Below are 17337 nucleotides of genomic sequence, written 5' to 3' on the forward strand. Positions count from 1 at the left end.
TGCACCTGTCACCCTGGCCTATCAGATATTGGCAAAGGCTCTTGCTACCCCATAGTGCCTATGTTAGGCAGGGCTCAAATGACAAACCCACCTTCATAGGTATCACAAGGGATAAGACACTAAGAGCAATGCTACCCAACGCCAGATGTCTAAACCTCCAGATGCATGCACCCAAAACACTCCTTGGCATGGGGAACATCGATATCTGTGCAGTAACAGATGCCTGGTTCAGGGCTACTGAGAGCACACCAGCACTACCGGGTGTAACCCGGTTGATTTCTTTGCTACAGTCACCAAGGCCATTGCCGAGGGGAAGGTGGTTCACACAGCCTACCTGGACCTTGCAAACGCCTTCGCAACAATACCCACTTGGGCATTCTAGGAAGCTCACCAGCTTAAATATAAGCCCCTATGTCACTAGATGGATTGCACAGTGGCTCAAGAACAGAACCCACATGGTTAGCATTGCTGGAGCCATGCCAGACCCCATAACAGTTACAGGTTGTGTCCCAGAGGGCTCAGTCCTGGGACCCTCTTGTTTGGTACATATTTATTGGAGGTACAGGCCAACACGGATGAACTGTGGCTGTCCAAATATGCAGATGACTGCAAACTGGACACCATAATCGACTCCCCAGCTGACACAAGCATCTTCCAAAGGGGCATCATAGCAACAGACAACTTGTGCCAGAGCCATGGCCGTCTGCTGAACAGTGTGTAGAAGGGGAATGTGCATCCTGTAGTCTGTTCACCTAGTTGCCAAAAGGGACATTGTCCTCACACACACTAACCCCCCTCAGCCAAAACACACTCTTGCCAATTGCAGGATACAACCCCCTATCTGACTGTTATGACACGTGAGACGGGCATTAGCAGAGCACGCTATTTGCATTACTGGGGGTTTTCTTTCCCTGCTATACTTATAGAGTGCTGACATCATCAGTGTTTAGAAAGGGAATGGGCATCCTGTAGTGTCTTATCCTATTTGCCAAAGGGACATTTCCCTCACACACTAACCCCCTCAGACAAACACACACACTTGCCATTCACAAGATTCAAACCCCTACCTAACTATGTTATGACACTTGAGACGGACGCATTAGCAGAGCGCGCTATTCAGATTACTGGGAGGTTTCCTTTCTCCTGCTGTACTTATAGGGTGCTGACATCATCAGTGTTTAGAAAAGGGGATGGGCATCCTGTAGTCTGTTCACCTAGTTGCCAAAAGGGGCATTTCGCTCGCACACTAACCCCCCCCAGACAAACACACACACTTGCCATTCACAGGATTCAAACCCCTACCTAACTATGTTATGACACAGACGCATTAGCAGAGTGCGCTATTCGGATTACTGGGAGGTTTTCTTTCTCCTGCTGTACTTATAGGGTGCTGACATCATCGGTGTTTAGAAAAGGGGATGGGCATCCTGTAGTCTGTTCACCTAGTTGCCAAAAGGGACATTTCCCTCACACACTAACCCCCCTCAGACAAACACACACACTTGCCATTCACAGGATTCAAACCCCTACCTAACTATGTTATGACAATTGACACAGACACATTAGCGGAGCGCGCTATTCGCATTATTGAGAGGTTTCCTTTCTCCTGCTGTACTTATAGGGTGCTGACATCATCGGTGTTTAGAAAAGGGGATGGGCATCCTGTAGTCTGTTCACCTAGTTGCCAAAAGGGGCATTTCCCTCACACACTAACCCCCCTCAGACAAACACACACACTTGCCATTCACATGATTCAAACCCCTATCTAACTATGTTATGACACTTGAGACAGACGCATTAGCGGAGCGCGCTATTCGGATTACTGGGAGGTTTCTTTTCTCCTGCTGTACTTATAGGGTGCTGACATCATCGGTGTTTAGAAAGGGAATGTGCATCCTGTAGTGTCTTTTCCTATTTGCCAAAAGGGACATTTCCCTCACACAGACTTACACAAACACCAACCCCACTCACACACACACTGAGCACTTGCAGGATTTGAAACCCCTACCTAACTATGTAATGACACTTGAGACGGACGCATTAGCAGAGCACGCTATTCGAATTATTGGGAAGTTGCATTTCTCCTGTTGTACTTATAGGGTGCTGACATCATCTGTGTTTGGAAAGGGGAATGTGCATCCTGTGGGGAGGCAGACACCAAGCACACTATGGCTAAGCTGTCATTCCCTAGGGCAAACAGCCTAGTGTTGACCTCTACACCATTATGTTTAATTGTCAAATGCACATTATTTGTTGCTGATAGACTGTTTGCATATCTTTATTGCCATAGCATTCCCTGTTGGTATGAACAACTTCTGCATCTGTGGAAAATGTTTGCATATGGGAGGGATCCACTATATCACGTATGTCTCTGTAGTCATTTAACTGTGTGCACTGGGCAGACTGCTGTAATGTGTTTGGTTCCTGGCATAACACATAACAATACCAGATATGTGTGTCCAACTGCTAAACCAAGATTTGGACTAAGTGTGTGAGCATGCCCAGTTCAGCCTTCCCATGGCATGTTGTCAAAGTGTGTGAGCATGCCCAGTGTGAGCATTCCATATGTTGGACTCTGCAGCCCACCACATTTGGTGAACAAACTAAGTATGTGAGCATGCCCAGTTCAGCCTCCCCATGGCATGTTGTCAGTGTGTGAGCATGCCCAGTGTGAGCATTCCATATGTTGGACTCTGCAGCCCACCACATTTGGTGATGTGTGTGAACTTCACAAACTAAGTATGTGAGCATGCCCAGTTCAGCCTTCCCATGGCATGTTGTCAAAGTGTGTGAGCATGCCCAGTGTGAGCATTCCATATGTTGGACTCTGCAGCCCACCACATTTGTGGATGTGTGTGAACTTCACAAACTATCACCCGTTTATGGTTGTGGGTTGTGTGTCATGTTGTGTAGTTACTGTACAACTGCTTTGTGTGTGAACACAACAGGATTATACTGTGCCTGCAGTGTTTGCATGGGATACTTTGCATACAGTTGTCAACATCCTTTCACACTGACCTAACACTGTAGTACTGTATAGTGTACTGGTAGTACTTTGACTGTGGTGGACAGTAACCTGGGCTTTACTGCTATCACTGCTTTACATTTCGATAGTGGGCACAACAGCCTGGTTGGGGCCAGTTGTGTACATCTGACCATGTTGCATTCTGTTCAGATATGAACTACTTACACCAGGCTTGTCCAACATTGTTAGTGTATTCCACAACATAGGTGTACAATTGCAAACACTAGCGATGTGCCCTAGTCCATGTCTAATGCAAGTTGGAGAGTGTGTTTGTCCTTCAACACACATTGTAAGAGGAGTTTGCCATGACATATGTCATGGTTAGTATACTGTGCCTCTGTCTACCTGTGACATGACAGTGATACCCAGGATAAACCTACCATCTCCCGTCCACCCATCAGGATTCCTATTGAGGAAGATTGATAAGTGACTCTATGGGTAGCCTGTGCTGAGGGTTCACTCATGGGTGGGAGTGGCTTCTGTGTTATGGATCACACAGTACAGCTTGTCCTATGTAAGTCAGTGCTGGGGTTCAGGTCTGTCATGTGCATAGCTCACTGCCATTCAGATTGTACTATGTGCAGCATGTTTATTGATGCCAGCAACACAGGCAACACATGGCATCTGTGTAGGCTGTTTGATACTCCTGATGAGGTACTGTTGGGGACTTTACAGTTGATGGAGGTGTCTGCTGAGGTACATCCCACAGGGCTATTGTAGTCGATTGTACCACTGATGCAAGATGACTGCAGAGCCACAATGACCTCCCCTTATGTAGATCTGACAGCCTTCATGATTAGGTGGGTATATGGTATGTTTCTATAAACACTACAGCACATGTTTGTCCAATGCAGGATATCTATCACCCTGTGTCCCCAGGTCTCTCATTACATGTTAACTACATAATGGGTTAACACCTATGTGGTGATTGGTGGGCACTTACTGTATATCCACGGGGGTTGACTATACACGTTTCTGCACTTAGCTTGCTGACATAGCTATGGCACCAGTTGTCTGTTTCTATGTGGCCCTTTTGTGGGATGCATGTGTCAGCTGGTGGATCATATGTGGTGAGCAGTTTGTAGTCCTCTGCAAACATGTTAGGACACAGTCCTTTCATGTTTGCCTGTACCTATGGGACATATATACCAGATGAGGGAGATACCAGGACAAAGCCTTGTGGGATGCCAGTTATATCTGGTTTGTAGTCTGACATGGCTGAAGCATGTCTGACCATGTCTGTTCTGTCCTTGGTCTGGTTTGCAACCCCTCTACTGACATGTGGGTTTATATTTACGCTGGTGAGCCTATCTATACTGAACATGTAGGGTATTGTATAGAAGCCTTTGCAAGGTCCAAATACACTGTGTGGAGCACATTGCCCTCATCAATGACCTTAATGACTGTTTCAATTGAGTCAAACATGGTTAGGGGCAGGATCTGCACTTGAGAAGGCCACACTGGGTTGGGTCCGGTGTCAGTAGGTCCCCAACATCCTTATGTCTGTGGTACATGCTGATCCTTTCCATAGCTGTGCAATCTGGGCTTCTCAGGATTGTGGGGTAGTACTGTTCAGTATCCATTCAGGCAACACCTTTGTTGAGAAGGACCACTGTTGTTGTACACTGCTCTTTGGGTACATATTCTGTGGTACGGCTGACATTGAGCAGTAGTGTGGTTTGGCATTCCATTCATCTTAGACTCCATGTTGCACTAAGCCCAGGACACCATCTCATACCATTGCTGCTGTGTGTTTTGCTTTGGAGATGTTGTCTGTTACCTCAGCATCTGCAATGTCAGGGGGCAGCAGTCTGCTGGGATAGATATTCTGCATGGGGGGGGGTGGGGGGTTTGCACTGCACCTGTCAGGATGTATGTTGGCAATATGTGTGTGTGTTTGTGGTATTTGTGTGATTCAGGGCATATCTGTGAATTCCCAACATGGCTCCTACCATCAGTTGTGTAAGCCTTGGGATTATCCTTCGTGTCCTGTACAATTTGTATCTACATAGGTTCATAGGTTCATACTAGGCTATCCACCCTGGGCATTTGTTAGCCTAGCCAGAGTGTGTGTGGCTTTTGAGACCCCTTGCTATGTGGATATTATGGCCATTTATGATTTGCTTTGCTGTGCCTCTGTCTGGACATGACACAGTGAAGACCCCACTGTAACTCTACAATCATCCATCCACTTGGCAAGATTCCTGTTGAACAGTGTCAGTGAGGGGCTCTGCCTAACATGGAGTGGGATTCTGGTCCAGGGTGTGGGAGCCTCTGGATTATGTATCTGTCCCACCGCACATCCTAATTCATTATTTGTTGAGGTTGACATCTCTCACTCTCGCAGCTCCAATGGATATGTGTTGTCTGGGGTGGAGCATGTCCATTACTCCTGTGTTGGGCATGGCCTCCTACAACAGGCATGCAATGCCTCTGTGTGGGCAGTCTGTGACTGGAGTCAGCTGGGGTGTCTACAGCCAGGCAGCATATGACATATATGTGTGACACTTTATCCTCTTGGTGAGGTACCTTTGAGGTCTTTCTAACTGCTGCAGGTGTCAGGTAAGGTAGATCCCATATGAGGCATTGTACTGGATTATGGGTGTGATTGGGGTAAAGTATAGGGGCACAGTGACCTCTGTTGCCGTAGATGTGACTCCTTTCCTGATACGGTGTCACATGTAGACAGTCTTCCTAGCCACATTGGCAATGTGGGTGTCACATAACAGGTTACTGTTCACTTGTGTCCCTAGGTCCCTGGTTACTCCTTCCATACATAATGGTTTACCACCTATGTGGTATTTTGTGGTACCTTGTTTGGTATTTGGTGGGACATTCATACTGTCCAGTGTCTTCAGGACGGTTGGGGGGGGGGTTATTGTGTGTGAGAGTGCGGTCTGTAGCATGCTACAGACTGCACAGCAGTCTTGCCTACAGTTAGTTGCACATGGGTGAACTCCACTGCCTTGTGCATTGTCAGTTACCTGGACGTATGGGTGTCTGTGCTGCCTATGGATACTCACCTCCTTTTATGTAGTGTTCCAGGTTTTGGGGCCATGGCACATGGTACGTGGTATAACCTGGTAGTGCTGGTGTGCTGTCAGGAGCCTTGCAGCAGGTTTCTGTCACTGCACAGACATCGATGTTCTCTATTCTGGGGATGGCCTCGGGAGCATGCATATTGGGGTGAACACATCTGGCATTGGTCAGCATTTCCCTTATGTTTCTTCCCACTTATGTTTTCTCAGGTGGTGGGTCAGTCTTTTCAGCCTTGCCTACAGAAGGCTGTATGGAGGTGGCAAAGGCCTTATCCAATATTCAGACGCCCAGGGGTAACAGGTGCAGGCCATCCCAAGGGCAGCTGCATGGCTTGTCAAGCATGACATCCCAAGCAGACAGACATTGGATCCCCTTGGAATGACACCAGTAAGTGTGCTACTTGCTATGACTGATCATTCCGTGTTTGTACTGTGGCATTATTCTTGGTAAGGGTAGGTTGCTGCGAACAGTGAGTGTCATACCATCCTGGACTACATAATTGGATAGCTCATCTGTGTCTCTTTACATGTAGTCTAGGGCAGTACATCTCAGGTCATTCACACCAGCATGGACTATGACTGCATCATATTTCTATTTGCTTTGGGGTGACCTACATATTTCTGTTATGTGGCATATTGTGGCAGCCTACAGGCAGCTTACTGTACCCTTTCCCTTGTTCAGTCTGGTGTGCGGGACAGCAGTGTGTCTGACTATGGAGTCACCTATTACAACTGTATCGGGCATGTTGTTTCTCCTTCTGGCCTGTGACTGTTTGGCACACCAGCTTTGTGTGCTATGTGTTGCATGTGCTATGTTTGGAGGCTGTTTCATTGGGTGTCTGCTTTAGTGGCCTCTGTTGGTGTGCTGTGTTTGTGATTTCTGCCTCCGGGAATGTATTTCTGTGTTTATGTGTTTGGTTTGCAGTTGTGATAGGTCTATGTGGGTATGTGTTTGTGGTGTGTGTGGTTACCTTCTCCTACTGACTTGTTTTGGGTGTACTGAGTTGGGGGAGCTCTGCCTCCGGTTTGGATGGATGGTTGCATCTCTCACATATATTTGTATTTCGTGGGTGGAGTTGGGGGTTGTCTGTGTACTTGGGGCAGGTGTAACATTGCCTCAGGATTCACAGATTCCACTTGTTGTGGCTGGCCTTAGTGGATTGCATGTGTGGACAGATTATATTGCCATACTACTGATCAGTAATTACTTCATTGTTCATGTTTGCTCTATCATGTAGTAGCTTCCTCATTCTCTTGCATGTTTTGGTTATGGCTGGTGTCCACCATGCCAGATTTAGGCACTGTGTCTTGTTTTAATTTGGGACTGCATAATCCAAGCATTCCTGGCAGTGTTCATGGAATGGCTGTATTACAGGTTCTGAGGTGTGGCCCATATTTTGCACCTGCACGGGACCTTTAATGGATTCCACATCAGTTTGGAGGTGTGCAAATATTGCTTAGCACATGTTTTCCACTGTGGTTTTCCGGCCAGGGACTGTGGTCAGGATTTGTATATCCAGTGTGATTACTATATGGTCTGGTTTTACCAGTGAGCAATACACTTCTCATCTTGACATCCCGTACCCATGTTGCTGATTATCACATCCAGTATGCTTGCACCTCTTGTGGGGGTGGTACGTTGTTCCTGGGCCTTTTGGTTTGTGGATTCGATGAACTTTTGTCCTACACTGTTGCAGCTGGTATAATGCTCCCAGTCTATGTGTCTGGGTATTTGCAGTCGCCCAATATAATGTGGTTTGGAGGACTTGATATATTCATGTATTCCAGCATGGGCCGGATGCAGTTCCTGGTGTTGGGCCAGTAGTCTGTAGCAGGCTATACACTGGGGGGCAGTTTTAGCCACTGTTACTTGAGCATGGCTAGTCCATGCTGCTTTTTGTGGTGGTACCAACATGGGGGTGTGGTTATCCTTGACAATTCTTGCTAGTCACACTCCTTTTGTAGCTTGTTCCAAGTTTTGAGGATGTACAGCACAGTATGAGGTGTAACCTGGTAGTGTTAGGGTGCTGTTGTGAGCCTTGCCTCAGATTTCTGTTACAGCACAGTTATCAACAATCTCCATACTGGGTGGGCTTAGACTGCATGCATCTTGCTGTTTGAACTTATCCCTTATCTTATTCTTATCCCTTCTGGTACCTATGGAGATAGGTTTGTGTTTTGAGCCTTACCTATTCAGGGCACACTGTGCGTGACAACAGCCTTTGCCAGTATCCATACGGCCTGCACTGATAGGTGCATGCCAGTCCTAGCAGGTGGTGCATCATGCCATGCTCAGCATGTCATCCCAGACTGGCACACATTGGGTCCCCTTTGCCTAACTGCATTACTTCAGCAATTGTTGCACTTCATCATCTCGTTGTCATGTTGTGGCATGCTGCTTGTTGAGGTAGGATGTTAGTCGGGGTCCTCAGGTGTGCATATGGTACTTGGTGTTACATTACTTAACACATAGCATTCATGCCTCAGGTGGTGCTGCAGGGCTGCCTCTGTCGGATGCACATATTACACTTCCCTGTACATGTTTGTGAGCAGGTTGTGTCACGTTAGGCATCCCTGTTACTATATGAGTGAGTCAGAGAGGGGTATCATTCCCAAGGTTCCTACTGAGCCAATGTATGTGCGTTGCCTCTTTGCCAAGGCCAGGGCATACTGGGCACGCCTCCCTCTGCCTACTGGGGCAGGCTCAGGTTGTTCCTCCTCCGAGTCACGCTGTGCCTGTGGTGGCCTTGGCGATGGTGGGCTGTTTGGCCCAGCCCTATGCTGGTCCTGCTGCAGCTGTTTTCGCAAGATCATATTATGTAGCATAGCACATACCATGACAATTTGGGTACATGTAGTTGGTGTGTACTGCAAGGCTCCACCAGATGTGTCCAGACACTGGAACCGTGACTTGAGCAGCCCAAACACACGCTCTATTACATTACGTGTTTGTGCGTGTGCCTCATTATGGCGTTCCTGTTCAGGTGTGTGTGCGTTTCTGATGGGTGTCATCAGCCACGGCTCCAGTGCATATCCTGCATCCCCCACTAGGTGTTCGTGCGGGATGTCCCCATTGGCAAATGTCTGGTACAGCTGCGTCAAATGCCAGATGTGGGAATCGTGGTAGCTCCCAGGAAGCCAGCACACACATTCATTATTATGCCCTGGGCATCACACACGACCTGGCAGTTGATGGAGGGAAAGCCCTTGTGGTTGATGTATGCCCTACCCCGCTCACCGGCAGGTGCTTTGATGCATATGTGCAGTCTATTGCACCCACTACCTCAGGGTATTCCGCTATTTGCTGGAAGAGACGCATGTTGCTGGACAATACCTCAGGGGCATTGGGGAAGTATACATGATCACCGACATGTGCTGACATGGCATCCAGGAACTGGTGCAGTACCCTGGAAGCTGATGCCTGTGATATCCCCATCATATCGCCAGTTGGTCTCTGGAAGGTACCTGTTGCTAGTATTCTTAGGCCAACACATACCTTGGTTTCCACTGGGATGGGTTCCTCTGTTGGTTCTGTGTGTGAGGCGTGGCCTGCACAGCTCCACTATTTGCTGCAGGAGGTCTCTGTCCACTCTATAGCGCCTACTATCTCCAGCTCATGTAACCCGTGGTAGGTGACCCTGGGCCTGTACACTCTTCTCCGTCTCCTCACTGCAGGTTGTCTGGCACCATCTGCATTGTCACCACCCTCAGCAAGTCGCCTATGTCTCATTATGACAGCTATGGCAGCCCCTAACATTTCTGCTCTGAGTTCAGCTTTTTCAGTTTTCACTTCTGATAACTTAACTCCTGTCTTGCAGTGCCTCTTGAGAGAAACATTCTGCACTGCTGTTTGCAGAGTTTTAAGTGCTGGGCTGGCCTAGTATTCTGCCTGTGTAATTGCCTGCATCTAATTGTTTTCACCTGCTAGCTCCAGCAGTATTCCCTGCTAACTTCCTAGTACATCTGTTGCTTGCTTTTTGCTGTGTGTTTCCTCGCGGTGGAGCCGTGTGGAAACCAGCAGAAACACACTCACAGTGGCTTACACGCCGCACACATACTTACACAGTTTTGGATCTGCTTATTCGATTAAAACGCTGCACGCCACGCAAACGGTGTTAAACATCTCCCAACATGCTCCCACATGCTCAGTCTGCCTTACACGCGCACACTGCCTTACACGCGCGACACCGCGCTTTCATGGCGCGCGACACGCAAGATACACGCCCAGCAAGAAACTTTGGTGTAGGCAACAGTGTACACCTTCCATTTCTTGACTTTCTCATGTTTACTTAGTGGCACACCTCTTTCCTTGATATCTGTCTGACATCTGTCATGTAACTCTACCCTCCAATGAACTCCATCCCTTTCTACCATTCCCCCCTGTGATGTCACCTATCTCCTACTCTGTTCCTCCCGGTATGTAACTCTTACACTACTCAGAATGTGCTCATTTGCTATGTGACAGTGGAATTCAGTATCCTTACACTCATTTGCATCAGATTGCCTACTAATGCTTAGTTACATCTCTTAGACTCAGTTTCCTTAGCAACCACTACACGGTGGCCATGTTGGTTTTCCTCTGCTGGTCCCTCCATTGACATTCCATGTATTGCATAAACCTACATTTGTAGGTTTAAAACCTTCGCTTTTATGTTTTATGCAGCAGCCCGTTTCGCTGGGCCGCGCTTGGTTTACACATCGGCAATTGCCGAAAAAAATTATATTTTTCAGATATTTGCATGGTTACCTTGCCAATGGCCACATATTTGGCCATTGGCATGCTGCCTATAACATATGCACCCTTTATTTGGAGCTGACATGGCTCCATTGCGTTTTGCAGAAACGCATCAGTTGTCAACTGAGTACATTTCTGCAGCTAAAACGGCTCTTACACGGGCTGTTCTTGGCTTCCTGGATCGCTAATCAGCCTCATTTGCATGCTATTCGGCTGCAAGTGGGCTGATTAGCTTAGCCACGCCCACTCCGTGTAAGAGCCGTTTTAGCCTGACTCTTACACGGACTTTGGGCTGTTCCTGGATCGCGAAGGCTGCATGGAGTCTTACACTACTCTTAGACTCCGTGTAAGCCTTCGTGAATCCGGCCCATCATGTATCACAACTGGTTAGAAAAACTCATCAAAATTAGGAATGTTATACAGAGTAAAAACCTACCTCACTGACATAGTCAAAAGATACATATCCTCTACTTTCTTACTGTCATCTCTCCTGTATGCTGCCACAATCTTCAATAAACTACAAGTTTCACAACTGTCCAAACTTGAATAATGTTATAATAAAACAGCCAAATTAGCAGTAAACTATAACAATAGAAAACATCACTTACTAGCTCTCAGAGACTTAAACTGGTTAGAACTGCTATATCACTTGGATCTTTCTCAGCTAATTATAATGCACAAACTTCAGTACACGTCAGAAAATTATCCAGCCCTTTACTGGTAGGAATTTACACTCTAGACAAAAATCTCTAATTACAATAACCGAATCATCTAAAACTGCAGGTGACTCGCAGGTTCAAATATTATAATAAACTTTGGGCCACATCCCACTACCTCTGAAATCTATTCAAAATGAAAACTCATTTAAAACATAACTAGAATTTCACCTATAAGATCAATGGCTCTGCCCCCCCCCCCAGTATATCTCCAAAAAAATCCAAATCCCAAAAAATCCAAATCCAAAAAAATCCAAATCCCATCGAGCTACGCGCTCAAGAGACTTGAACCTCAGCACTGAAATAAATAGGACATGCTGGAGGGACAGATTCATAACCCAGAGGCTCCCTTCACTCTGGAATAAAATCCCAGTCCAGGTTAGGCAGAGTCCCTCATTGACTCTCTTCAGGAGAAATCTTGATGAGTGGATGGGAGATCATAGGTTTACTCCGGATATCACTTCTGTGTCACTGTTAGACAGAGGCACAGTATACTATCCTCGAAAAAGGGCATAGCAAAATTAATTTTAAAATGGGTGGCGAAAGCCAAACACACTCTGGCTAGGCTTATAAATGCCCTAGGGCAGATAGCCTAGTATGAACTTATGAACCTATGAACCTAAATAAACGACTCTGTTTCTCCATCTTCCCATATCATCAGACCGCTCCTCTTCTTTCAGAATTCTACACCCCATAACCTGTCTTCACCAATGCATGGATAGTTTTCCTAGCAACTCCCAGCTATATTTATTATTTTGTGATACCGCTCACTCCCACCTCTATAGTTCTAGTATAAACCTCATTATAGCCACTTATATAATTGTCTCTGAATCTGCTTTACACCCCACCTATTAACTACAATATTAACATTTCTCCCCTTCCTTGTTCCTTCTGTGAACTTCATTTCTTTGAACTTCAAAGCTCTGGTCACATGATCCATTACCTATTTGACAAACCCGTAGTAGTGCTGCGGTAGCGTTGTCGCCTCACAGCAAGACGTTGTCACGTTCGATTCTCAGCTAGAGCGTCTTCTGTGGAGGCATGCGAATTAGCGTGCCTTATTGAAGTGTGCGTCAGGGCTGGTAACTTGCACGTAAAATCCACTACCAAACATTAGCGGACCGGAGTTCCACTGTGGCGACCCTAACCGATGATAAGCACACACACACACACACACACACACACACACACACACACACACACACACACACACACACACACTAATACTCCTTTTCAAATGCTCAGTGCTCAACATCTACTAATGCATAAGTACTTTCATACTGTAATAGTTGCCTCTATTTTTATATTAATGCAATCTAATTAGCAAATATACGTATAATTGTTAATTTATATTATTAATGTTTGTCCGTGTATATTATTAAATGTCTGTTTACAAATGTTTGCAGTAAGTTGTAGATTATCTTCCCTGGCCACTACAGCAAAGGGATTTTTGAGTAAATCCAGTTGGACAAAAGCTGGTAAACAAAAGAAAAATAAAATAAACACAAAAATAAGTGTTGTGGAGGCTGGTGCTGTTATATATCTGCTGGGAGTTCTTTCACTTTAAGGTCTACCTGTAGTTTCACCTCCCTCCCTCTAAACACATGGCTGCTTTATGGGATGGGCATGCAATGGATGTGTGGCAACCCACCCTGCCTCGCAGAAATGCAGCCTTGATCTCCTCCATCCCCTCTTAAATTACACCCTCACATGTACAAACCCCTGCCAAGGCCAGGGACATTGAAGGGGAATACCCATGTAACCACTTCCAAACCTGGAATAGGCACACCCCCATCCCCACCTCTTTGTCAGATGCCAAAGCAACTAATAGAACCTAGATCACCTGGCCATAGCCAGGACTTTTCCTCTATGCCACCACAGTGGCACATGACAGGCATATTAATTAATCCCAGGGCAAGTAAACATTTATGCATTGCAAATGAATAAAAGTGACACCGGTACATCCAAAAACCTAGCCCATCTAAAACAACTCCATAAAGGCTACTCTACAAGTATCTTAAGTTAAAATAAATAAATACATAAATAAATATTGGAAAAACAGGCAACATTTCTCATTCACTGTAATGTGAAAAAGTGGTCTTATACAATGCACACACAAAGTCCATACACACAGCCACTATAAAACAACACTGCCCACCTGAATCAATGCCACAAAAAAGCAAATTCATTCTTATTACAATGAAAAGGTTAAAATAAAATATAAAAAAAACAAGCTAACACTCTAGCAGTTGGTACAGGTGATTAAGGGAATGCGTTGCTTTCTTGCCCTTTTTTCCCTTGATCTTGAGCATGTCACTTATCCAAACAGTATTATGGACAGGAATGGGAAACATTTATCCAATCAATGGTCTCATGGACTGCATGCCTTCTAACTATCTATGAACAACCACTAGCTAATGAGAAAACTGCATTACAAAGTTAAGGTCACAAGCTAAATGCCAAAAAATGCATAGTCATCCCATTTGGGAAAAACAAAACACCCATGAATTACCACATATATGGCAGCCCCTTAATACAGAAGAGGTAATAGGAAATCTGGGGACCTAGGTAGATAGTAATCTCTCCTTTGACAATCATATTGCCAAAGTAGTTAGGAAATCCTTCTATGTAGCCCATCTAATTACTAAAGGGTTCGCATCTAAAAATAAAGAGGTTATAGTGCCCTCTATTCGCCACTCATCAGACCCATCATAGAGCACAATGCCCCATTTGGGATGTACCTCACAAGACACTTCCAACAGCTGAAAGACCACAAAAGTACCTCACCAAGAGGATTACTGGCCTCAAACATATGTCCTATGCAGCCCAGTTTGTGCACTGTCCCCTTTCCCTTCTACTTTCTCTTTTTACTAGTCAACTCTTACCATTTTAAACTAAAAGAATGGGGCCCTTCCCATTTGTTTTTAATTGGGGACAGTGGAATTCAGTATCCTTACACTCATTTGCATCAGATTGCCTACTAATGCTTAGTTACATCTCTTAGACTCAGTTTCCCCTTAGCAACCACTACACGGTGGCCATGTTGGTTTTCCTCTGCTGGTCCCTCCATTGACATTCCATGTATTGCATAAAACCTACATTTGTAGGTTTAAAACCTTCGCTTTATATGTTTTATGCAGCGCAGCCCGCTTTGTGAGGCTGCGCTGGGTTTACACATCGGCAATTGCCGAAAAAAAAATTATATTTTTCAGATATTTGCATGGTTACCTTGCCAATGGCCACATATTTGGCCATTGGCATGCTGCCTATAACATATGCACCCTTTATTTGGAGCTGACATGGCTCCATTGCGTGTTGCAGAAACGTACTCAGTTGTCAACTGAGTACATTTCTGCAGCTAAAACGGCTCTTACACGGGCTGTTCTTGGCTTCCTGGATCGCTAATCAGCCTCATTTGCATGCTATTCGGCTGCAAGTGGGCTGATTAGCTTAGACGCCACTCCGTGTAAGAGCCGTTTAGCCTGACTCTTACACGGACTTTGGGCTGTTCCTGGATCGCGAAGGCTGCATGGAGTCTTACACTACTCTTAGACTCCGTGTAAGCCTTCGTGAATCCGGCCCATCATGTATCACAACTGGTTAGAAAAACTCATCAAAATTAGGAATGTTATACAGAGTAAAACCTACCTCACTGACATAGTCAAAAGATACATATCCTCTACTTTCTTACTGTCATCTCTCCTGTATGCTGCCACAATCTTCAATAAACTACAAGTTTCACAACTGTCCAAACTTGAATAATGTTATAATAAAACAGCCAAATTTGCAGTAAACTATAACAATAGAAAACATCACTTACTAGCTCTCAGAGACTTAAACTGGTTAGAACTGCTATATCACTTGGATCTTTCTCAGCTAATTATAATGCACAAACTTCAGTACACGTCAGAAAATTATCCAGCCCTTTACTGGTAGGAATTTACACTCTAGACAAAAATCTCTAATTACAATAACCGAATCATCTAAAACTGCAGGTGACTCTCGTAGGTTCAAATATTATAATAAACTTTGGGCCACATCCCACTACCTCTGAAATCTATTCAAAATGAAAACTAATTTAAAACATAACTAGAATTTCACCTATAAGATCAATGGCTCTGCCCCCCCCCCCAGTATATCTCCAAAAAAATCCAAATCCCAAAAAATCCAAATCCAAAAAAATCCAAATCCCATCGAGCTACGCGCTCAAGAGACTTGAACCTCAGCACTGAAATAAATAGGACATGCTGGAGGGACAGATTCATAACCCAGAGGCTCCCTTCACTCTGGAATAAAATCCCAGTCCAGGTTAGGCAGAGTCCCTCATTGACTCTCTTCAGGAGAAATCTTGATGAGTGGATGGGAGATCATAGGTTTACTCCGGATATCACTTCTGTGTCACTGTTAGACAGAGGCACAGTATACTATCCTCGAAAAAGGGCATAGCAAAATTAATTTTAAAATGGGTGGCGAAAGCCAAACACACTCTGGCTAGGCTTATAAATGCCCTAGGGCAGATAGCCTAGTATGAACTTATGAACCTATGAACCTAAATAAATGACTCTGTTTTCTCCATCTTCCCATATCATCAGACCGCTCCTCTTCTTTCAGAATTCTACACCCCATAACCTGTCTTCACCAATGCATGGATAGTTTTCCTAGCAACTCCCAGCTATATTTATTATTTTGTGACACCGCTCACTCCCACCTCTATAGTTCTAGTATAAACCTCATTATAGCCACTTATATAATTGTCTCTGAATCTGCTTTACACCCCACCTATTAACTACAATATTAACATTTCTCCCCTTCCTTGTTCCTTCTGTGAACTTCATTTCTTTGAACTTCAAAGCTCTGGTCACATGATCCATTACCTATTTGACAAACCCGTAGTAGTGCTGTGGTAGCGTTGTCGCCTCACAGCAAGACGTTGTCACGTTCGATTCTCAGCTAGAGCGTCTTCTGTGTGGAGGCATGCGTGAATTAGCGTGCCTTCGTTGAAGAGTGTGCGTCAGGGCTGGTAACTTGGCACGTCAAAATCCACTACCAAACATTAGTGGACCGGAGTTCCACTGTGGCGACCCCTAACCGGGATAAGCCGAAAAACACACACACACACACACACACACACACACACACACACACACACACACACACACACACACTAATACTCCTTTTCAAATGCTCAGTGCTCAACATCTACTAATGCATAAGTACTTTCATACTGTAATAGTTGCCTCTATTTTTATATTAATGCAATCTAATTAGCAAATATACGTATAATTGTTAATTTATATTATTAATGTTTGTCCGTGTATATTATTAAATGTCTGTTTACAAATGTTTGCAGTAAGTTGTAGATTATCTTTCCTGGCCACTACAGCAAAGGGATTTTTGAGTAAATCCAGTTGGACAAAAGCTGGTAAACAAAAGAAAAATAAAATAAACACAAAAATAAGTGTTGTGGAGGCTGGTGCTGTTATATATCTGCTGGGAATTCTTTCACTTTAAGGTCTACCTGTAGTTTCACCTCCCTCCCTCTAAACACATGGTTGCTTTATGGGATGGGCATGCAATGGATGTGTGGCAACCCACCCTGCCTCGCAGAAATGCAGCCTTGATCTCCTCCATCCCCTCTTAAATTACACCCTCACATGTACAAACCCCTGCCAATGCCAGGGACATTGAAGGGGAATACCCATGTAACCACTTCCAAACCTGGAATAGGCACACCCCCATCCCCACCTCTTTGTCAGATGCCAAAGCAACTAATAGAACCTAGATCACCTGGCCATAGCCAGGACTTTTCCTCTATGCCACCAC

This window comes from Protopterus annectens, chromosome 5.part1, assembly GCF_019279795.1.
Source record: "Protopterus annectens isolate FY-2018-M chromosome 5.part1, PAN1.0, whole genome shotgun sequence".
Taxonomy (NCBI): domain Eukaryota; kingdom Metazoa; phylum Chordata; order Ceratodontiformes; family Protopteridae; genus Protopterus; species Protopterus annectens.